The following is a 23328-nucleotide window of genomic DNA, read 5'->3' as shown; positions in this document are numbered from 1 at the left end:
TTAAATAGTCATGTACTTTATGTCTTAAAAAACATACCCACATGTATTAGTAAGTTAAAAATTACAAAACTCAAATTATTATGTTAGAATTATGTTTCTTGAAGAAATGATCTAACTTTAATAAGCGTATTTTACAAATGCTATTTCCTGGGAACTGCTGCTTTTAGATGGAACATGCCTTTGTGCTGGTCATGCTTTCTTCCTAGTAATTTGAAACACCTATTTAAATTATCTTTTGCAAACAAGCTAACTAGATCACCGCTGAGGTTTATAATGTACTTTTTGGATATCTGAAATACTGGAGGTATTGAAGGACAGTGCTTGCACACTCATCCATCTCTGCCTCATGGGTGGATTGTGCTCCACTGTGTAGCCCTGCAGGCGGCCCAGGGCTCAGCTTGGACAGGGTCCGTGAGCACCCCAGCCCAGGAAGAGGTGGCCAGCAGGAGACATGGACTGTGGGGCCCAGGTGTTGTGTTGGGCACTGTGCTGGCAGGTTGTAGTGGACCTTCCTGTGCCCCCTTGGGATGGGGGTGGAGGAGAGGTAAAGGTGCCTCTGTGTGTGTGTGTGTGTGTGTGTGTGTGTGTGTGTTTGGTTTTGTTTGGGATCTGTTGTAAAAGCCCAGGCCCTCCCTCACCTTTGGGAGGTTCTGTCACAGAAGTGAGAACTTGGTGGTGAGCATTTCATTTCTTCAGCAAATGCTGCTGAGCCTCTGACCTGTGCCTGATATTCTTCTTGAGCTGAGAATCCTGCAGGGAACAAGCGCAACACAGATAGCTTGGTCCTGCAGTTTAGATTACAATGGGAACACATTTGTCTGGCAAATAGCATAACTTCTCAGATGTCTCTGAAACCCACATCCACAGTCTGAGCTGTTGAGGTCTCGTGACTAGTAATTGGTGATTTTAATCTGGATTTCTCCATTGATTATTTTCTAATATATGATTTTAACTTACTTAATAATTAAGTCTTTCGTATATTTTCTCTGTCTGTGTCTCCCTTAGACCCACACAAGCTTTACAAGGGCAAGGATCTTATCTTTTTGTTTTTCTTCCCCATGTCTCCCAAGCACCTAGACAGAGCCTCCGTTACCAAAGCTCCAGTCAATGTTTGCTGAGTGCGTGTTCACACTGGGTTTGTTTGAACACTCTCGCTAATGAATCCTGTTGGAATTCTGACGGTGCATCTAACTCTCAAGGCCGGGGGCCCGGGGTCTCTTGGGGTGGGTGAGCTTGCTTCCACCTCGTTTGCGGGGTGCTCGTGTTGGAGTGGGTCCCCCACATCTTCCATGGCTCTCCCCCCGCCCTATGTGTGCAGTGCCCACAGTCACGTTTTGTGGTCCTGGTTTCCCCGAGGTCACGACAGCAGCACCATTAAAGTCCCACCTGCGGCCTTGCAGGCGATTTTTCTTGTTCAAGGAAGTCACCTGATGTCTCTGATGTGCAGGCAGTGAGTGCATCAGAGGCCAGGGGGCTGGGCGCTGGGGTCGGGGCGCTGGTTTTGAGCGGTGTCCTCAGGCAGCTGTGATGACCGCGCTCAAGCCCGCTCAGGGGGAAGCGGAGCTGACACCTGGTGTTTGGACAGGTCATGCCGTGCAGGATCATTGGCTGTGTGTAGAGTTGCTCCTCTGTGGTGACAGATGTTGAGCTGTTATTTAGTAACTGAGGTTTGTTTTCCTTTGCACACAAATAACCTCTTAGCTGCTGAGTGCTTCTGCAGGCGACCACGGAGCCCATCAGCCGGCAGGCGTTTGCAGGCGCCAGAGGTGTTGCCTTGAAGGAGAACTTTCGGAGTGTATGGCACGGGGAAGAATAGGCCCTCACGCCCCGCTCCCAGATTTCCTTTGTAAAGAACATCAATACAAGCACCACCATTCTTCAGAAACACAGGCCAGGTGCTCGGGTGCACTGTTGCAGCCACTGAGGGCCCAGTGATGGAAACGTGCTAGTGGCAGAAACAGACCATAATCAAGTCACAATGTCAGACAGTGATGAGTGCTGTGAGCAAGAATAGATGAATAACTGGTGGTGGTGGGGGGTTGGGGTTGGACTCTCAGAGAAGGGCTTTCGGAGGAGGGGACGTTTGCCCTGAGAGTATGAGTCAGCCAGAAGGAGACATGGGGATGTGGTGGCAGGGGACCATAGGTGGAAAGGCCCCAATGTGGGGACGATCTTGGGGTGTGTGCATATGGGGAGCAGGGCTGTTTATTCACCCCACACTCTCTGGGCACCTGCCCTGTGCCAGGCGCTGTTCTCAGTACAGGAATAGAGCCATGGATGAGTCTCTGCCTTCATGGAGCTTTTGTTAAATCAGGGCGGGCTGGGGGCTGTGCTGAGTGGGGTGCTCTTTTCTGTAGGGTGCTCAGAGGGGGTCTCTAGTGAGATGGCATTCGGGCAGAGACCTAAAGGAAGGGTTGCAGGAAAGTCAGGAGGCTGGAGGGCAGGGGGCCATGGTGAAGACCTTGGCTTTGACTGGGACAGGAGATGGCGGGATTCTGAGCAGAGGGGTGACACCGGCTTCTGTGTTGACAGTAGACTCTAGGGCCGGGACAGAAGCAGAGAGACCAGTAGGAGGTGGCAGTTGCCATGATCCAGGGCAGAGAATGTGCATCTTAGACCAGGATAATGATGAAGGTTGTTGGGAGATGCACTTGGAATCCCAAGGCGCCAACAGGACTGGCAGATGCATATGGGATGCGTATGGGACGGCAGAGAAAGAGGAAGAGACAGTCGTGGGGCTGGAGCCCATGAGCGAGGGGCAGAGGGTGGGCACAGCTAAATCATCACGTGGGACAGAGAAAAAAAAGGATTTTGTTCTCTGTGTTGGAAAGTCAGCAGAGAGTTTAGATGGGGGTGAGGTGACATAGTGACAACTTAGCAACAGCAACTAATATTTATTGAGCACTTATTCTGTATCAGCCCTTATGACAACCCTGCAAGAGTCAGCTTCATTGTTATATCCATTCTATAGATGAGGACGCTGATGGACAGAGAGCTTATAAGGTATCTTGCCCTATACCACACATTTAGTTAGGGCCAAACTTGATTAATTGATGTGCGCCCTAGGGTGTATTTTATTGTTCCTTTAGGGAAGTTACCATGTCTTTGGGTAACCATGCCCACACCCAAGGGCTTAAGAAACATTTTGATGATTACCAGTTGTTTGCGAATGGGGCCAGAGACAATTTAGGTATTAAAATCTCACTAAATCTGTATCCATTATATGACTCATCTATCTCCTTCTTCCATGGGCCCCCTCAAAAAATGATCATGGGTACATTCCCCTTACCTGTAAAGCATGTTCATGGTCACAGAAAATACATAGAGAACCACAGGTCTGCAGGTTTCTACATGGGAACTCCCACACTATGGTCAGAAGGTCTGAGACTAGTTAAAAAAAAATGGTTGTGGAATCCGGGCAGCAGCCACTAGGTAATCTCTTTATAAAGGTTGGTGTAATTTCTATAAGACTTGTTTATTTTGCTCTCAGTTTGTTATCTTGACATTGTTGCCTTTGAAGAGGTTATAGAATTATTGTGATTTAATTACAGACCAGGTATCTTACAAGATTCATTTGCTATCTCCACATCATTTTCTCATTTCTTTGGCTGTCAGTCCCTGGGTGAAGGTGGGAGGGGGAGGCCTTCCTGGGGGGGAGAGAATGTGGTAGCAATGAATGTTTACTGCACAAGAGCACTGAGGGCTTCTATTATAGTCTGGGGGTGGGGGAGGGAGTGGCGGGGAGCACGCAGGAATGTGACCCCCTGGGCCCCAGCCCTGATGAGCAGGGCGGGATTACAGAGGCATGGTAGTGTTAAAGTTAGGATTTTCTGGAAATGTAGCAGACTCCCCCACACCCCTTGCCATTTGAGATTTTGAAACCCTACTTCTGTTTTGCAAGAGCCGAGAAGGGACCAGTTAATAACTCTGATCATCTTGTCTCTGGAGAGAATTTATATCTCAATTTACCAGAAGACAGCTCTGGTATTAGGGCAACAAGAATGGTTTTATTCCTGTCTCCTCTTCCTGCACTCTGTTCCTATTTAATTCTCGCATTAAAACCATTCCTGGTGTGCTTGCTTCGGCAGCACGTATACTAAAATTGGAACAATACAGAGAAGATTAGCATGGCCCCTGAACGAGGATGATACGCAAATTCGTGAAGCGTTCCATATTTTTGAAAAACAAATACTGTATGCTAACACATATATATGGAATCTAAAAAAAAAAAAATAGTTCTGAAGAACCCAGGGGCAGGACAGGAATAAAGATGCAGACGTAGAGAATGGACTTGAGGACACCGGGAGGGGGAAGGGTAAGCTGGGACGAAGTGAGAGAGTGGCATGGACATATATACGCTACCAAATGTAAAACAGATAGCTAGTGGGAAGCAGCCGCATAGCACAGGGAGATCAGCTCGGTGCTTTGTGACCACCTAGAGGGGTGGGATAGGGAGGGTGGGAGGGAGACGCCAGAGGGAGGAGATATGGGGATATATGTATATGTATAGCTGATTCACTTTGTTATACAGCAGAAACTAACACACCATTGTAAAGCAATTATACTCCAATAAAGATGTTTAAAAAAAAAAAAAACCGATTCCTGGTAAATTAGAACATGCTCTTGTGTTCAGGCCTTGTTTTGCAGAAGGGTTTTGAGTCTAAAAAATTTGATAGCCTCCCATCTATCATGGTGATTTCTGACTTTCCTAAGGGACTGTGTACTTGAGCGAGGCTTGTTCTTTTGTAAGAACCAGCCTCCCTGGGCCTGGGAGGTGGTGAAAGGTGCTCTGCTGGGAGGGGAGCCATGGCAAAGGGTTGGACTTCGGGGGACTTCTGCCAGGATGCAGCATATCAATTGTTGGTGTGTTTGGAAATTTGAAAAGTAATATTAAGAATTAAAGTTGTACAAAACCTCCTAAGATTTCTACCATGGCTGTATAAAGTTTGAGCATGGCGCTATCAATTTAAAAGTGGACAATTTAAAAATTCCACCTCTTTTGGAAATGTGTTGCCACCTCTACCCCAATTCGGCAGTCTTTAGATAAACTGACAGCCCCCATTTACTAACAAGGAAGAACCTTCGATTTTTGTTTTTTATTATTATCTTTTAAATAGCAGGGTGGTGAAAGATACGGCATGTGACTCAGCAGATGGGAATTTCTTTAATAACACACTGGGTGTGTGAGCATTAACCCTGCTCCCCACAAGCAGCTCTGCAGAATGCCCTCCGCCTGTTTGGGGGACAGACCTGGCGACCCAAGAGAAGCAGCCCAAACTTCCCTAGAGGAGGCAGACTCGGTGGTGGAATCTGAGGGATTCTCTTTGTTTCATTTGTTTTCCCTCTGTCTTGGAAAACACGGAGGCAAATCCAGTCCGGCTCCTGCAGCTGCTGAGGCAAAGCAGGCTTTTTATGAATGAGGCCCAGGAGGGGGAGGAGAGGGCTTGTGTTACAGCAGCAGTTGGTTGGGTAATGCGTTTCATTCACTCCCAGCCATCTAGCCCCGGCTGTATTTTAAAGGATATTGTTCATTTTTTGTCGATTCAAATTAGACTTTTCTGCCCCTTGTGCAACTGTGTGTAAATTAGAACACTAAGCATGTTGTGTGCGTTAATTTTTTTTTCGTTTGTTTGTTTTGTTTTTTCTGAGTGTTTGCTCATTTAGTTGGAGGAAATGGTAAGAGAAATGAACTGGGAAAAGGGGAAAAAAGGCTTTGTCATCCCTGGGGGCCTTGGTTACACCTCTGTCCCCAAGCCACCCAAGAGGAGGCAGGTGGGGTCCCTGTGCCCAGCCCTGAGAGTGGAGTGGTGATTATTGGGCACCTACTACCTGGTGCCCCAGGTCTGCACGTGCTGTCTCCCTTGCCCTGTCCCCCTCTCCTGCTCCCAGTGGGCAGCTCATTATTTGTGGCACTTGAAGCCTCATTGTTGTGGTCACAGGGTTGTGTGAATTGGAAGCTGTGTGACAATGCTGGCCCCCCTCCCTGCCACTGCTTCCTGCTGGGAGCAGAGAGAAGAGGGCAGGCATTGTCTTGGGCATAAATGAACCTCTATCAAAACAAACACCAGAGAGAGGGGCGGCTGGGTTACAGCTGCCCCTGTGAGCCCCGGCAGAGGGCCGCCGTCCTCGCAAAGAGCGCTTTAAGCCTGGATGAGGAGTGTCCTCGCTGACTGTCCTGTGCGCAAAGAGCGAACCCCAAACTGACTGGCCATCCACACCACCCTCAAAATGATTCCCCAAATCAGAAATGCCGGATTTGTGTCCTTGAGCATGGTTGGGGGAAGAGAATTACCCCGAGGCATCATGGCTGTATATGAAGGATAATGCTATTGTAAAGTTGTTCTGCCAGAGAAGTTAAGCACACCCTTCTCCAACGTGGACACTGAGAACAGAGATAGAGACGATTAGGCTGTTTTTTCGCTGCAGCTTTTAAATAGGACCCTTCCCTCCCCATTGCTAGTGGCAACCAGGTGCTTTAAGGCACCTAATGCCTGATGTCACAAACTCTCCAGATGTGCCAAGCGTCTTTCTTTAGCTCTCCATGTTTTGATGTTGTATAAACACAACTGGCAATGCCCCTAATGCCCATTGCCCAGCACCAGTGTGGAAGCTCACCATTGCATGCCTGACTCGCTTTCCTGGTTGCCCTGGTTTCTCTCCTGTGTGGGTGTCATGTGTCCCGTTAACACCACATGCCCCTCCCCAGCCTTGAATGCCACATCTGGGCTGTTTTAGGCATGGGTGATATGAGTTCGGTTTCTTTTTTTTTTTTTTAATTGTAAAAGGAAAGTCTTTCATTGCAATTATACCAAAGGAAGGGATGAGAAGGAATGCATTGAGGACTTGATATAAACAGCTAGTCTTGGGTCCTAATTGTCCAGTTTCTCTTTTTGGCCAGCAGCCAACATGATGTCACTGTGTCCACGTCGTGAGGGTCTGAATTAAAGGCACACTGCATGGGCCAGCTCTGGGTACAGCGATGGCTTTGGCTTTGAAGTTCAGTTGGGGTCCTGATTAGAAAAAAGTTGGGGTAAGCTGACCCAGGGCATGGCTGGCTGGTTCTAAGATGTGATTCTGGCCTGAGCCTTGCTACTAACAGTGGTAGGTCACTTAAGTTCACAGGCTAGGCCCTTGGAGGACTTCAGGACTTAAGGAAGGAGAAGGGATGGAGAAGGATTGCAACAAGAAATAAAAGAAGGAACAAGAGAGAACTGCCATAGAAGGAGAGGGAGCAAAACACTTCCAAAGGGGGTATTTCCTTATTTAGGAGATTGATGTATTATAGTGGATGACTGTGCCACTGGCAGCAAAACCATTTTAGTTGAAAGAGCACACCCTGGATGGCCCAGTGGTTAAGTTGTCAGCAGAGGCAGGGACTGTGGCCTCCTCCTTCTGAAAGATGGGTAGAAAAATGGAAGAGGGGAGATAAAGCAGGACTGAGGAATGTTTTGGGTTTTGTTTTGGGGGTGGAGGATTGCACCGGTGAGGTCAAGGAAGCCAGAATTGTCAAATTCAAGAAGCGTCTCAGATGTTTTGACCAGCAGCAACTTTGGGGAGCAAAGTGTATACAGGCTTTGAACTTACCTCCTGGAAAGACTAGACAAATTCACATTGAAAGAATGGATCCCATCATAGCCATGGTCTTGTCTACATGCAGACATCTTCTGTATGCATTGTATTTGTCTGGCCTCATTGGAACAGAAGTTTTTTGCTTGAGTTGATTTCCCAAGTAATCAAAGCTCCCTTCTCAGAGTGCAAGATACTTACATTTTTCTCTTTAATTGTTGTTGATTAACAGCACTTTGCTGTCTTTAATGTGGATCATTTTCTTGGCATCCCAGGGCACTATTGTGAAACCTGGTGCCTCAGAATCTGTTACTATGTGGGGCTCCAACTTTTCCTTAAATTAAATGGCCTTGGACATCTATGCATGTTTATATTTTATGCATTTGGTGTATTCTCCCTGTATGCAGGGATTGCGAATTCTGATCTTAGTCTATCTATCTCTCGGTAAAGTAGATAACTGTGAATATTTATAAATGATTTTCCCTGAAGCTCAGAGGACTTTTGCTTTGCTTTTATGTGGCATCGGGTTCCAAGTGTTTCGTGGTTGAGATACTAGAATTCTGTTCATCAGGTCCATGGAGCATTAAACACGTACTCATACAAACACATACTCGGCTATGAACTCCAAATGGGAAAGATTTTTATTTAATGATTTTAGATTTTGAGCCACTTCTGTTTATATCGCTATATTTTTCTCTCTCATGTTCATGGTCTTCAGCGAGTCAGATCCCCTAAGAATTTTTGGTTCGTTTATCTTATATTTTTTTTACACATAGCTCTTTATGTTTTCCCAGACAAGAACTGTGCTACTTGAAATGAAAAGTAAATGTAATATGTAATGTTCTATTGGTAATTGTTTGTTTCTACTTTAAGCTGACACTGAACTAATGATTTTTTTAATTGTACCTGGCTTGAAACACAATGAAAAAGTGGTTTCCTACTGCTGCTTTCTCTTTTTTCCCTTAAGCTGGTTCAGTAACTTGAAGGTAATTAAAAATGTACAGACCTCAGGAATGTATTTATGTTCCATAGTCATGGGTTAACCAGGTAGTGCTCATGTATAATAGCTGGATGGGATGTACGAACACTGAGGTAATGAGTAGCCTGTTTTATATATTTATTATGTTATTATTTATTTAGAGGAATAAAAAAATCTTTTCTCTGTAGTTCTAGAATGCCGTGAAATGTCTGTTTGAGGCATTATCGTGCCATTTTTACAGGGTGATCTTCCTCTTCTGAATGGTGTTACGTGTTGCCAGTATCCCAAGGGCTGGTTTGGGACTAAGGCAAAGGATTTAGGAGGCACAAGTGAAAGGGAAGAAATAAACACATGCCTTTTCTTCTTGAAAGAAGGGTAGTAGTTGGCTTCTTGATTTAGCTTCGAGACTGTGGAGGATAAAGCCTGCACTGCAAGGTAAGTAATATAGGGGGAGACCCTGAAGGGGAGGTTACGGGGTGGTGGACTGTGCACACACAGTATTGTGACTGTGAGTTGGGAAGGAGAGTGCTAAGAGTATTTTCTGAGTCATAGCCACTCAGAAAATACTCGCTAATCCATTTGTTTGAAGATACAGTGAACTGGAGAGGATAAACAAAAATGGGAGATCCTTGCAGGTAAGAAATCCAGGATAATTATTCACCAGAGTTTGAAATCATCACCATATTCAAGGACATTTTCTTTTGGGGTGGTTTTATATTTAAGGTTTGCATTTAGATGATGCATGATTCAAAATCCTGGGGTATTAGTGGAGTATCTAAGGTACAGGGAAATTGCATTTGAGGATACTCTTGTTTAAACTTTCTGCTGCCAGAGTTGGCAAGCAAGTGAAAAGTAGAAGAAATTTGGATAGGTCTTGTTCCCCACCCCCTTCCAAAGCTGATACTCACTTTGGGTGGAATGTTTCTCATTTTTTACAAGGCTAATATTCCTCGAGGATTGTTTTCCCCGAAGCAGGCACTCATAGACCCTATGTTTGGGCAGAGCAACAAGACCAGTCTTCCAAATGGCAGGCAACATGTTAATGTGCTTTTGTGCTCATCCTTTCCAGAAGGTGTCAGTGTGTTTATATGGTATCTTTGTGTGTGGGGGTGATTCAAGGCACTTTGCATCTGCCCACCCTCACCTCCAGCACCCCTGAAATGCAGCCCCTCTTGTCTCTCTTAGTTGCCCTGTAAGTGGTGACCTGTGATAACTCAAGGAGGGTCAGGAAGAAGGATTTGTTTTTCTTGTCTTGTTTAACCAATAAAACCTTTAACTGTGGCCCTTAAAAGAACCTCTAAAATCCTAAAGTATCTCTGATAAGTTATTATCATAAATTATTTTTTGTTAGCTAACATAAAGGACTCAAATACCCTTTTCTTTCTGATTGGCGGGCTTTACGACCAAAACCATTTCTAATAGTTTGTCAGCTTGTTAGGGAAGACTAGTGCATTTTTGGTCCTTTGAACTAGGAAAGCACTGGCCATGCACTTCCCACGGCCCTTCTGCAGGGTGAGTATTGGACAGAATTTGTTAGGGGACCGGGCAGGAGGCAGGTGCAGATGTGTGTCTGCAAAGGGCCAGAATCAACGTGGACCCACACACGTTCCCGTCCAGTCTCTGGTTCCTTACCGGTTTCAAGTTTCTGTTAGAGTCTGTCTTTGTCTTAATCTTTTCTGTGCTTTCGGTGAGCTACTTAGGAACATTGTGGGGAGGGCCGGGATGGGTCGGCACAGTGATTTTGGTGAGGCCCAGGAGTAGGCCAATGGTCCAGGACTGTCTTACGTATCAGAGAGAGGTACAGAAAGAGTCGTCACATGTCCTCTTGTCAGCCCTTCCTGCCCCCTCCCACCAACCCCCCTCCTCACCTCTGGGCTCCAGGGAAGAAGGCCTCCCTGCTGCCCCTGACCAGCTGTTTCTTGAGTGCAGCAGCAGCTCTGGGAACTCTCCAAGGAGGCCTCCTTCCTGTGGTTGTCACTCCACTTGTACAGCTAGTCCGCGAGCACCTCAGGACAAAATGCAGTCTCTCTCCCCACATCCCCTCTCCTCTTCCTTCTTATGTTTGGAAAGTCTGGGGCTAGCCTGGCAAGAAAGTGGGAGACGGGGTGCAGGAGGAAGAGCTGGGAGCAAATGAATGATGCTTCTGTCAGAGGCGTGCAGCTCTCTAAGAAGGTAAGAATGTAACCGCAATGCCTTGTCCATCTGCTAAGCCCCCTTGAAGTGGGCTCAGCTCCGTGTGCCACACTGACACTGTGAGGCCAGTGTGGGCCCAGCCCATCTTGCAGCGCCTGTGCTAGTATCTCCCAGCTGAAAGTTCTGCCCCTCCCTTCCCTTCATTTTTTCTTGATAAGAGCTAAAAACAAATTTTTTTAAAAAATTCTGGTTGAATAATAGGAGCCTCTCTCTATAATTGGCATGTGTGGGAATATATATTAAATAAACACCTTCTAATAGGTGTTACCAGAACTCCTATGGGAATTCTTTCACAGTGTTTTTTTCAGCATTGAGAGAAGAAAAGCTAAGGATGACTCTTGCCCTAGTCCTTCTTGTGGACATGTGCTGAAAGCCAGGAGTGGTCCTGTGCCTGGAAAAGTCCATTCTCTGGTGTTAGTAAGTGATAGACAAGGTTGTGTATTTACCAACATCAGGCATCCACAAAATATTGACGTAAGTGTTTTAGGGTACAACTGGCCCTAAACCTGACACGACAGTTAATATCATGCAAGTTGAAAGTTTCATAAGTTCTGATATGACGTGTTCCGTGGGCATTGAAGTCAGAGCTGCCTTGCTCATCCCCAGCCCTCTCAGATCATCCCCCTGTGCCTGGCTCACAGCTCCTCAGTACGATGCTTTGTTCGTTGTAGCATGGTGGGATTTTTATAGATTCAAATAAGTTGGAGGTAGTTTCACATTTTTAACAGCTAAAAACATACTAATCATAAAGCTTAGATTCTCCCAAGTAGGGAGGCTGCATCCTGGATGTGTTAACAGAGGAACCACATAGTGTGATGGATTCTTTGTCCCTTGGAGCTTCCCTTTGCCTTCCCAAACCATATACGGTCTAGGCAGCTTTCTAGAGACTTTCCTTATGCAACATGTACTTGTACAAGAAATGTACTCCTTTGTGCTGTCTGAGGCATTTTGGTTGTATGGAGCTTGTTAAATTTAGATTCCCAGCATAGTTTCAGATGTGGATGTATGCTCAGAGAAAGGGTAGGGGCTAAAGCCATCAACTGCTGCCAGATGGGGTTCCACCCTGGCTCTGTTGCTTACTGGCTGTGACACCTGTGCCTCTGTTTCCCCCTCTGTAAGATGGCATGAACAGTGGTGCCCCCTCGAGGGTTTGTGAGGTTTAAGTGAACCAATGACCATTAGGACTTTACAGTGGTGCCTGGACCACAGTAGAACACTGTCCATGGAAGTGTAAGCCATCGTCACTTTTGTCAACATCACCAGTCATTAATGCATGCACTGTCCCCTGGCTTTTTTTTCTTTCATCCAGCAGTTAGGATTTTCTGTCAAACAAAAGAAAGCCTCTATGTTTCACACAGTGTACGTTCAGAGGAAACAACAGCAGCTGTATGAAAATAGTAACGTTCCTTGCAGAGTCATTATTTGTAAATTTAGTCAGAATGTTTGATCTACAAGTTTTCGTTATAGATATTGTCTTGTAATTGGAAAATTCTCTAAGAGCAGCTCCAATGAACATTCCTTTTTGATGGTTGAGGTGTCACTTTTGTGTGGTAAATAAGTTGTGATACAAAAACACCAAATACATGTTGTTCAGGACAGGCATTTGTGACAGCATGGCATGGGACAGAGTGATGTTGGGTATCCCCACGAGGAGCTTAGATCAACCCAAGGGAAAGTCACAGTTGTTGGTGTAAGAGCTATTAATATTAGAAAGAATTTAAAAATAATAATAAGGTATTGGGATATCAGTTAGCACCAAATTAGATAACTACAACTAAATAGCCTTTCATTAATTCTGAAACCTGAAGTTGAAAGATTTCCATTTTCCTCGTCAATATGTTTATCTCCCTCAAACATGTTTCCAGCTGTGGGATAAATTATGAAGAATTATTTCACTTTGATTTTTAATATTGCCAGTGCAGCAGTTTTGCAATGAAAGAACAGTGGTTATAGGAATGACTATTTAGCCCTCCAGGACTACTGTGTATACCTGTGTTGCCAACAACACATGGGAACTTAAGAGGCAGGTGAGTTTAATATCCATCCACTGAGAACACTATAGGCCCTTATGGGTTTTTGTACTGGAGTCATGATGATGAATATGACATGAACTTCACTTAGCGTCTGTGCAGGGATAGGGGAAGTATGTTCTTGAAAGATTCCTATCAGACAGTTAAGATTAGCGGGTTTTTAGATGCGGACCTATCCTGAAGGTTCCAGGCCCTCCAGGTGCTAGGTGAGGTGACTGCAGGTTTGCTCTGGTGTGGATAATGAAACTCTGAGCAGGGCACATGTCCCAAGGTTCTGGCTGAGCCCCTTTGACATTCCACGGAGCCCTGACCCTGACTCTGCCCGGGCACGTACTGGAGGCAGCCTCAGGGTGGCACAGGGATTCGGGGCACGGCTAGCGGCACTTCAGGGTGCTGGGAGGCTTACCGACCTCCTGTTGTAAACTTGGGTTAGTCTTTTCCAGAGCAACTGAGATTGGACTCCACCACCTCAGGGTCAGGAGCTGGAAGTGCTGGCTCATGCTCAGGTAGATCCCGGAGAAGAGCTGTCAGCGTGAGCTCCATGCCTCCCAGGTCCTGCCGGCTCGAGAGGCTTGCCCAGCACCAAGGCTCCGGGCGTTGGGAGTGCTGCCTGCCTGCCAGCCAAGAGACGTGAACCACCGCAGTGAACTGGCAGTGAATTAGCAGGCTCTTAAACTGCCATTTTTTCTCCATTCTGTGTTTTTATAACTCTGCTGCATAGACACCAGATTATAAATCCTGTGCACATAGCCTCAGAGTTTCTGGATTCAACCCCAGAGAAGACTCATTTGGTTTTGAGGAATACTTAAAGAAAACGTTGGTCGGTTCCATTTTCCCACATAAAGTGCTGCATAAGCGCTCTGCCATGACAGCCAGACGTGTCCACACAGCCCTCGGGGAGTGTCTGCAGTGGACTCAACTGCTTTGGAGGGAAATGGTTCCAATGGGTTTCCCATCCTCCATCTTTGTTGCTAAAATTGTGTTCCCTGTGTTGTGTTTTGTTAATGTAATGAGAACCCACTACCCCTACTGTGGGGTCTAGGTGGGAGAAGACCTGGGACATCCAGGACTAACACAGGGCTTGGCAGGAGCTCTGTAGATGTGCTCCATCCTGAGGGGGATCCAAACCGGTCCTCACCTTGGGGATTTTGGGTGAACTAAGCAAAAAAGAGGTCAGGAGAGGTCATGAAAGTCAGTTTTATGGTTTGAGTGAAGGCCAACCTTAGAAAATGGGGCCCAGGGTATGGAACTTTATGGTGGAAGACGTAGGGGGCGGGGGGCAGTTTTTTCCTTGCGTCTTTGAGTAACCTGACCAGCGCCCTGCTCTCTGCTTTCTAGTGGTCAGTGGCTGTGCTGTTTGCTTAGTATCTGCATTATATCAATCTGATGTGTTAGAACCTAACTATTGCCGAATTACAGTGTGACATGTTTTAGATAAGATTCCCCACCTCACCCCCAAACCAGTACTCTGCCATTTAAAGACGAAAAGTTAAAATGTTTTATTTTAGTCTTATGGGATAAATTAATCTTGAGAAGAGCAATACTTATTGAACATTTATGTATGTATATGGCCATCCCTTTATATCTTATTTATAAGTGAGCAATTCTCTTATAAATCAAAGATTCCAAATAATTTTCTTAAGTTTGACTCAAGGTTTGAAAAACGATAGCCCATGCCACCAAAGCAAGCCCATCATACCTGTTTTTGTAAATAAAGTTTTATTGGAACACATTCATACTCCTTTGCTTACCTCTGTGGCTGCTTTCTTGCTACGATGGCAGAGCTAAGGAGTTGTGACACAAACAGCACGGCTTTCGAGTCTCTTTACAGAAAAAGTTTACTGAACACCAGTGTATTTGGTAGACGATTAACTAGTCTCTCCTTGGACACCTCCATGTCCAAGAACCTCTTCATCTTATGAGGCAACTTGGTTCATTTTCAGACAACTTAAGAACGCTAGAAGATTCCTCCTTTTTAGAAACAAACAAAACCCTACTTCCTTATAACCTGGTTCCTTTGTGTTGGTTCTATTTGTATCTTATGAACCATAAAAAATAAGTCAAATATCCCTTCAAGATAGTTGCCCTTTTGAATATGTGAGGATAGCTATTCTGTACCCTCTGAATATTTCCTTCTCCAGATTCAACATTTCCTGTTCCTTTACCTGTTCTTTACTCCATTTGATAAATTCTAGTTTAACAACCCTCTAAACCATGTCCCGGAGAATTAAAATGCCATCTTTGAGGGTTGTAGCCAATAGATATCAGACCCAGACTGTTGACTAGCCTTATTTTGGATGCCATGGCCCCTGGGATGCAGCTGAAGACCGTGTCATCTTTTTGGAACTCATTGACATGGGCCAGCAAAGCACCTTGGACTCTCTGACCCTTTCAGCTGTTAGCCACGTCACCAGTGTATTATGCTTACATTTTTGTTATTTTTCATAGAACTTTTTAAACTTTGTTGTATAAGATTTGGACCCTCTTTCCAACCTGATCTTTTTGTATCCTGTTTTTATCTATTTGCCCTTGCTCTCAACTTTATCTTTGAATTTCGTATGTATGTTGTCCAGGTCCCTCTTTGAGGCCTTGTCCTTGGGCTTACCCCTGGATCATCCCCGTGTACTTGACTCCAGATGAGCTGCCTTCACAAGTGTCATGAAATGTACTACTGTTGGCAAGCGACCATCAGCCCATTATCTTAAGTCCATAGACCCACTTCCTTTCTCTTATGCTGTTCTAATCTTCAGCTGAAAAGCAGTGGTTTAAGTGGCTTTGCTGGCAGTGCTGATGAATGGGGAGCTCCTCTTCAGATGTTCTCATCGTCCTCTTTGACTTGAACGAAGGTTACTACCTGGGGCCATGAAAGTTTTGACTTAATTGACTTGTGCTACCTTTCTCTATTAATCATGCCTTTTTGTGTTCTGTGATTCTGGTGCTTTGATATCTTGAGGCCTTGCTCACTCTGGAGAGACTGTCCCTCCCAGAACTAGTTAATATCTAGAGACAGTAAGTGAGTACACCTTTCATGTGTAAACTAAGCAATCCAGAGCCCATGCCCTCCTCTGTCCTTCCAGCTCCCATATAGGGCTCTCACACTCAGGTCCATTATCCACCTGCCCTCCTCACCCCAGGGCCAGGTACCAGCCAACTAGGGACAGCCCCTACACCCCGGAGCCCACTGCAGTATTCAACTCCAGCCAATCCTAAGCCTGCTTACCCTGCCTCACCCATTCCTTTCTGCAGAAGCCACAATTAAAGCTCTTGTTCATGTTTCCCTCTGCCTCCTGACCGACCTGGTGCTTCCCTGTGTGGCTCTGTGCGGCCTGGTGCAGCACTCCTCTTGGGAACTGCAGGTAACAAACTGTCTTTTCAGTGGCAGTCGTCTCCTGATCTGCTGGTCTCACCATACATGAGTAACAGTAAACCCACCATTATAAAACATGTTGAGATTGTCATATGCTGAGAAATGGATGAAGATTAGGGCAATTTACTGGATGCAGAGTGGACCCATCAATTCCTTATGTCTGAGCTCTGAGACTGGAGAAAAGGTGTAGCGGAGCCCGAGTACTGAGAATTTCCTCTTCTGGTGAAGTAGGTTGGAGATACCCAACCCAGCTCCATCATTATGACTCCATATGTGGAAAATCACAATGAGTTTTGACAACCTAGCTCCATCCAATGGGAAAAGGTCCATAATAGACTCTGGTCTGGCATAGTCGAGGTTTTTTACTTTCAGTGCTGAAGCCCAGGCAAATGCGAAAGCATCTCTCAAGTGTTTTGTCAATCGTGAGATAAGCAAAGTCAGTGCAATGCTGAATAAACCGGAGTCTCCTACTTGAGCCTCATAACAAATGAAGCACATGATTGTGGACTCCTCGCCTCACTAGGTCCTATCGAGAAACCAAGATTAAACTTTAAAATACATTTTAGTTTAAGTTACTGGCATGAATGATAAATCCCTTCAGAAGAACACTTTACCATGCAGCTAAAGGTCCTTTTTCTGCCCCAATGTCGCATTGATTGCTGTAGCCTTATATGGTTTGTTGACATGGTTTGAAAAACAAAAATGTATAAGCTCTCCAGATGGCTTTCAGAGGGTTTATTAGTATCTTGGCCATTTGAAACTCCATTTCATCTAAATTGGGAGAGTGAAAGAGGTGAGTAGGAGAAAGACCATTAAAATAGGAGGAGAAGAAACCTCTTTGTGTCAAATGTCAGTGGCTCAGACTGGGAGAGTGGCCATTCTGAATTACTGGAAATAGAAAGATGATTTTTAAGCTTTCTTAGTGGAAATATTCTAACTGGTAAATAAGGGCATTCTGGCTGAGGCACTTTCTTGTACCTGTGGGGAAAATCAAACTTAAATTCTGAAAGGGAATCATAATGCTTTATATTTTTAAACACAAATGATGTATTTTTCAAGCAACACCTATAAAGTAATGAGTTTTATTCTTTAGTTCACACTTTTTTTTAAACCAGGAATAGGAATTAGTACAAAAATATAGGCGCTCACTTAAATTCAATTTAATTCCCAAAGAGTATGAAGATATAAGATACAAAAACAGGAACATTTTGAAAGTTTCAGCTTATTACAATTTAAGATCATGGATGACATTTCATAGAAAGTTTAAAAGAAATCACCAGCATAAAATTGTGTGATTGGAATTTTAGAGCAAACAGCTCTCTTCTGGTGAAAGGAGAGCTTTCTGGATGAAGTCAAAGGCGAGGGAAAACCTGGGGAACAATGGCCATTGTCTTTAATGGGTGCTGTTCCTTTTCCTCCTGGTAACAGCCTCTTCCTTTCCTAAAGGAATCACTGCAGTGAAGTTGCTGAATAAATGAGGAGGGGGAATCATACCCGTCCTTCTGCAGCAGAGAGAGGCCCAGCCCGTGAAAGCAGGCCTTTGTGTGCGCTGGGCTGGGCCCATGGCAAACAGGGCACAATCCAGCTATTGTTTGTTTGGGAAAAGCTATGACATCCTATTGCAATTATTTACGGAAGAAAAGATTTGATGTTTTTGGAAGAGGTTGGGTGTGTGGGGAAGTGGGAGGGAGGGAGACTCACCTCTTGTGCCATCCATTCCGGATCTCTCAGTGTGTAGGAGAGAGTGTTATGTGATCCCACGTGTTGGGGCAGTGAAATTCAAAGCATCCCCAGCTTTGGTCACAGGAATGAGAGGAGGGTTCACCTTCCCCTACGTAAGGCTGATGGGAGGCAGCTCTGTTCCCTTTGAGCCTTCCGGTCCCTCTGACTTTTTGATGCTTTCTTGTACTATTGCCCACACTCCCTCCACGCTGGCTGAAGTCTGGACCTGTTGTGTTGATTCTTAACTAAATGTTAGTGAAAACGAGAACATGTTTGCAGCATCACCACTCACCCTCACTGTGCATCCCAAAGCTGGCTGCTCTCCCCTCCTGCAAAGGGGTGTCCCACACTCCTGCACAACGGGCATTGCTTGAGACGCTGTTTCTGACCCCCCAGCCCACATGCCCAGTCCTCTCCGATTGGAATTCATGTTCTAACAATTACAGCCCTCCTGCCTGTGCCCACTTCATCTCCCCTCTGAAACATCTGCCTTTCTCTCCTGTGGCGTTCATCATGCCCTTCTCCCTCTGAAGCTTCCCTGACCCTAATCAGGGGTCTTTCACTGATTTCCCTGACCATCTGTGATTTGAGCGCCCAGCCCTCAGGACTCTCCCTGAAATTCCGACCAATAACTCCAAGAGCTGATTGGTACCTTGCCCATAGCAGGCCATCAGGAGTTTGTGTGTTTACTGTTCCATTATACATTTTCCTTTAGAATCATCATTCTTCATACTGCATTTGTGTGCAGACCGCCCTTTTCAAAGATCCAGTAATTCAGAAACACCTGTGTGTATGGAGTATGGTAGAAAGAACAGATGTCGATCCTGGTTGGCGGGTCTCTCCCCATCTGCCTTCCCCTTCCTCTTTGGCCTCCACGAGTTGCCTTAGGTTTCTGGGGCAGCTCAAGCCTGGGCCCTTGAGAAGTTGCGTGTGAGCCTTACTGAAGTGACACATATCCTTCCTCACTCCATGGCTGCAGATAACAAACACTGGGGACTAACTTTGCATCTCCTTGGGCCTGGGTGCTTTTTTTCCCCAGGCCTGTGCTTTAACATAACATTGAGACTTGATGCTCCCCGGAGTGAACAAATATGAATAACTACTCACTGTAGATATTACCATTAATTATTCTCTCCTGTCCCACTTGGTCCCCAGAGGACTCTGAGATTGGCACAAACACGATGACTTTCTTTGGGAGGTGGGAGTGGGCCAGGCTCAGAGAGTGGCTGGAAATGCCCAGTTTAAGTTTGAAACCTGCAAAGGCAGGTCCATTCACTTACTTATCGATTTAACTGATACTTAGCATCTACTCTGTGTCCCGTCCCAATATAGCAGCGAATGAGATGGAATAGGTTTCTACTGGGTTGGGGGTGGGGTGGTACTGTGTTAGGCTGAGGAGTCAGGGGAGCCTCTCTGAGAAGGTGGTTGCCAGGGGTCAGCCGTGGGACGTTAAGGGGGAAGAGCAAGAACAAAAAGCCGTGAAGCAGATGCAGACTGGTGCCCAGGAGGCTGGAACTTGGCAGAGGAAAGAAACGGTGTGTTAAACAGCTTGGGCTGTGATACCAAAATACCAGCGCCTAGGTGGCTTAAACTAGAGCCATTTATTTCTCACACTTCTGGAGGCTGGAAGTCTGAGATCAGGGTGCCGGCATGTTTGGGTGCTGGGGAAGGATCTCTTCTGTCTTGTAGATGGCTGCCTGCTCGCTGTGTTCACACATGGCAGAAGGAGATCTGGTGTTTCTTATAAGGACACTAATCCTGTTGTATCAGGCCCTTACCCTGATGACCTCGTTTAACCCTAATTACCTTCTCAAAGGCCACTCCAATACAGTCACACAGGGGTTAGGGCATCAACATAGTAATGGGGGTGGGGGACACTCGTACAATGAGTCCATAGCACTGAGTTATGAGATGGACCAGAGTGGTAGGCAGGAGCCAGAGCAGGTGGGGCCCGTAGGCTGTGGCAAGAGTGACAACTTAACTTGACCTGCAGCAGGGAGCCAGTGGTGGGTTAGAAACACACACGCTCTGATTTATATCTTATAACAATCACTCTGGCTGCTGTGTGGAGAATGGACCAGAGCCGGGGGAGGGGCAGTAAGACCAGTGAGGAAGCTATTGGGATAACCCAGTGGAGAGATACAGGTGGCTTGGACTAAGCTGGGTGTCAGCGTTGGGATTAGTGACATTTGGGGTCAGATAAGTCTTGGCTGGGGGGCCGTCCTGTGCATTGTGGCGAGTTCCGCAGCATCCCTAGTCTATACCTACTACATACCAGCACTCCCTCCCTATGACAGTCAATTGCCAGATGTGCCTGGGAAGGGGATGGGGGTCAGTGGGGTGGGGCAAAATTGTCCCCTGATCACCTCGGGGTCAGAGTGATAGCAACTGATAGTGAATTGATCTAGGAATATCTGGGGATTCGTGAAATGTATAGAATATGAAGAATGGAGGGAGAAAAATAAAGATAACAGAGACTTCTTGGCTTGGATAGAACAGGGGATGGAGGTGTTGGTTCCTGAGCTGGAAGGGGAGTGGGGGAGGAGCAGGTCTGTTTGGGAAGCGTGTAGAAGGAGCAGGAGCTCTGTTTTGCATTTGCTGAGTCTGAAATGCCTCTTAGACATCCAGGGGAAGAGCTAAGAGGGAGCTGGATATCGGAGTGTGGGGTTCAGCAGTCAGGGATGAAGGCAGCATTTGGGATCATCTACTGTTGCTGCCCTTGTAGGAAGGATGAAATGATCTAAGGGTTTTCAAACTCTGTAGTCTTGGGACTTCTTTACCTGGTTAAATATTATTGAGAGAAGAGCTTTTGTTTATGTGAGTTATATCTATTGATGTTTACCATATGAAAAAGTAATATTGAATAGGTGAAAAATATTTATTAATTCATCTAAAAAAGAATAAACCCATTACCTGTAAACATATTTTTGTGGGGGGGGGAACCTTATCCCCCACCATCAAAGTAGTGAGGAGAGAGGTGATGTGTTTCAAAATCTCTTTAATGTCTGGCATAATAGAATTCATTTGGGTTCTGATATCTCTTTCCGCATTCAATCTGCTATCAGTATCACACACTGAAAAAGTCCACTGTACACTCGTGAGAAGGTACGAGTGAAAAAGGCAAGTAATATCTTCGCAGTGTTATGAAAATTGGTTAATCTCATACCCCCTGCTCCCCGCCTTCCCAGACCTGGGCAAAAGGGCTGCAGAACCCCCAGGGGTCCACAGACCACACTGAGAGAATTTTTTTTTTTTTTTTTTTGTATAAGAATGTTCATAGCAGCTTTATTCATAACAGCAAAAAAAAAAAAAAAAAAGTGGAAACTGCCCAGGTGTCCACCAACAGGAAAATGGAAAAAACAAACTGACATATTCATACAAGAGAATACTCAGCAATAAAAAGGAATGAACCACTGATACAGGCAACATGAATTAATCTCAAGAACATGCTGAGTGAAAGAGGCATTATGCTTTGCGTGATTTCATTTATGTGAAGTTTTAGAATAGAAAAATTTAATCTGTGAGGCAAAATAATCAGAACAGTAGTTACATCTGAGAGTTGGGGTAGGGAATGACTGGGAAGGGGCATGAGGAAACTTTCTGGTATGATTGCAATGTTCTAAATTTTGAAAAGGGTTTGGGTTACACAAGTGTATGGATTTGGGAAAAATCAGCAAATATATACTTAACATTTGTGCATTACACTGCATGTGAATGTACCTTAAAAATTAAAAAAATGAAACCATACTAAACCCTACTTAATGATATGCCTTTTGAAGTGTTAGGGGGATATATACTGATGGCTGCAGTTTATTTTGAAAAGCATCATAAAAATAACATGGATGGATAAGTAATAAAACATGTAGAATAAAATGTAGAATCCATGTGGTTGATATTTGGGTATTTACTGTAAAATTCTCTCAATGCCGTCGATCCAGAGATTCAATTCCCTGATTTTTATGCTGTTCAGCGTGTGGCTGAGGCTCATCAACACTCCCTCACAGATAATGAGTTCCGTACCCCTAGCTGATATTTCAGTTTGGCCCTGTTTAACTAGGGACTTGCTGAAGCCATTTCCATATATGTATAAATTTAGCTTTACTCTCTGCTCATCAAAAGACATATACACGGGTACCTTCATATCACAGAAGTATGTCCTAAACAGCAGAACGTTCCAAGAATATGAAGAAAAGTTTTAATTATATAATTAATAACTGAGTTACCTGGGTAGTGAAAGAGTCATCCTTTTTAAGCAACACAATTAAAATAATTATTTTTAAAGGAAATATCTCTAAAGGACATTTTTAAGTGCTTGCATTGAAGAGAATATAATGAACATAATCTCACTTTTCTCAGTACGCAAGGTCATCACTGTGAAAGTAGCTTCATTCTCTGATGAGATAATAAAGTGAAGTTCCCAGGTGGGCAGAGTAGAGTTTTTCATCTGTGGCAATTGAGACCCCCTTTAAAGGTAAAAGATATTCACTGCCCCTCAGTGTTATTTATAAATTACTCTGCTATAGAGATACCTAAATACTACAATCATTAAACTAGGCATAAATGTCTTATGATTCTGGATCTTTTTTATAGCTATAAATTAAATAAATGTACACATTAGATGCAGGTAAGACCCCAAAATTCAAACCCAAACATCAGTTTCGTGACATGGTGATACTTTGCTGAAACCAAATCAGCACTTAGAATGTGAATAAATAACTGACCTCAAAGGCATGAGTACCTTTGAGTTGTGGGATGCCTCCCTTTGGCATTTCAGGTAGCTTTTCTTTTTAAGTATTGAAGAGCCTCAGTTCACACACAGCACCATGACATAATTTGGTCTTTACATGGGTATGTAAACACGTGTTCGTATATTAAATGCACCTTTTCTCTTCCTCTTGGTGTACAACAACTAGAATAACACAGTCTGCTTCCAGTGTGTTTTTGATGTAAATGCTGATGCTAAAATTGCAGCACTAAATTCTAAGAAGGTTAAATAGATGAACTAGAAGTTAGAAAAATAGATCATACTCAAAATGAAAACAAACAAAATGAAAATTATTAAGGGAAACTCTCAAGCCCCCAAGAGTGTGCTTGACAACTTTTGGTGTGAGAAGCACTGCACTGTGTAAATGGCCTGTGAGTGCCTGGTTTTTGAGATCTGTGTTGGCTTTTGTATAGCTGCCTTTTTTTTGCGTTCTTCATGTTGCTTTTGTTCTAACTGATTTTATCACTGCCTCCAGCCTTACTCCCTAAAATTGACTGCTTCTGATCTACTATAGGCTTAGAACTTAAATATTTAATTTTGCTAAAAGTATATGCAAGTTAATGTTCAGTAGACCATGAATTTAGATGAATAAAACAGAATCGTGAATACATAGTCATCATGGCCCCTTCCTTGCTGGATTTTGGATATGTAACCATTTTGGAAGGGAGTGGAAGGGGAAAGGGTGGCTTGCTAGCTAATTGAGTTA

The 23328-nt window shown here is 44.7% G+C and overlaps 1 protein-coding gene and 1 non-coding gene across 3 annotated transcripts in view; both read left to right on the top strand.

Annotated features, from left to right (window-relative positions):
• Positions 1 to 23328, top strand: part of IGF1R (insulin like growth factor 1 receptor) — a 312032-nt gene that overhangs the window by 156602 nt on the left and 132102 nt on the right. The gene's annotated exons all lie outside the window — the stretch shown is intronic.
• On the top strand, positions 4073 to 4179 carry LOC132361910 (U6 spliceosomal RNA). The gene has a single exon (XR_009502174.1). It is a non-coding gene; the product is annotated as a U6 spliceosomal RNA (small nuclear RNA).

The sequence above is a fragment of the Balaenoptera ricei genome, chromosome 2 (assembly GCF_028023285.1).
Source record: "Balaenoptera ricei isolate mBalRic1 chromosome 2, mBalRic1.hap2, whole genome shotgun sequence".
NCBI lineage: Eukaryota > Metazoa > Chordata > Mammalia > Artiodactyla > Balaenopteridae > Balaenoptera > Balaenoptera ricei.
This window is presented reverse-complemented; position numbering and strand designations above follow the sequence as displayed.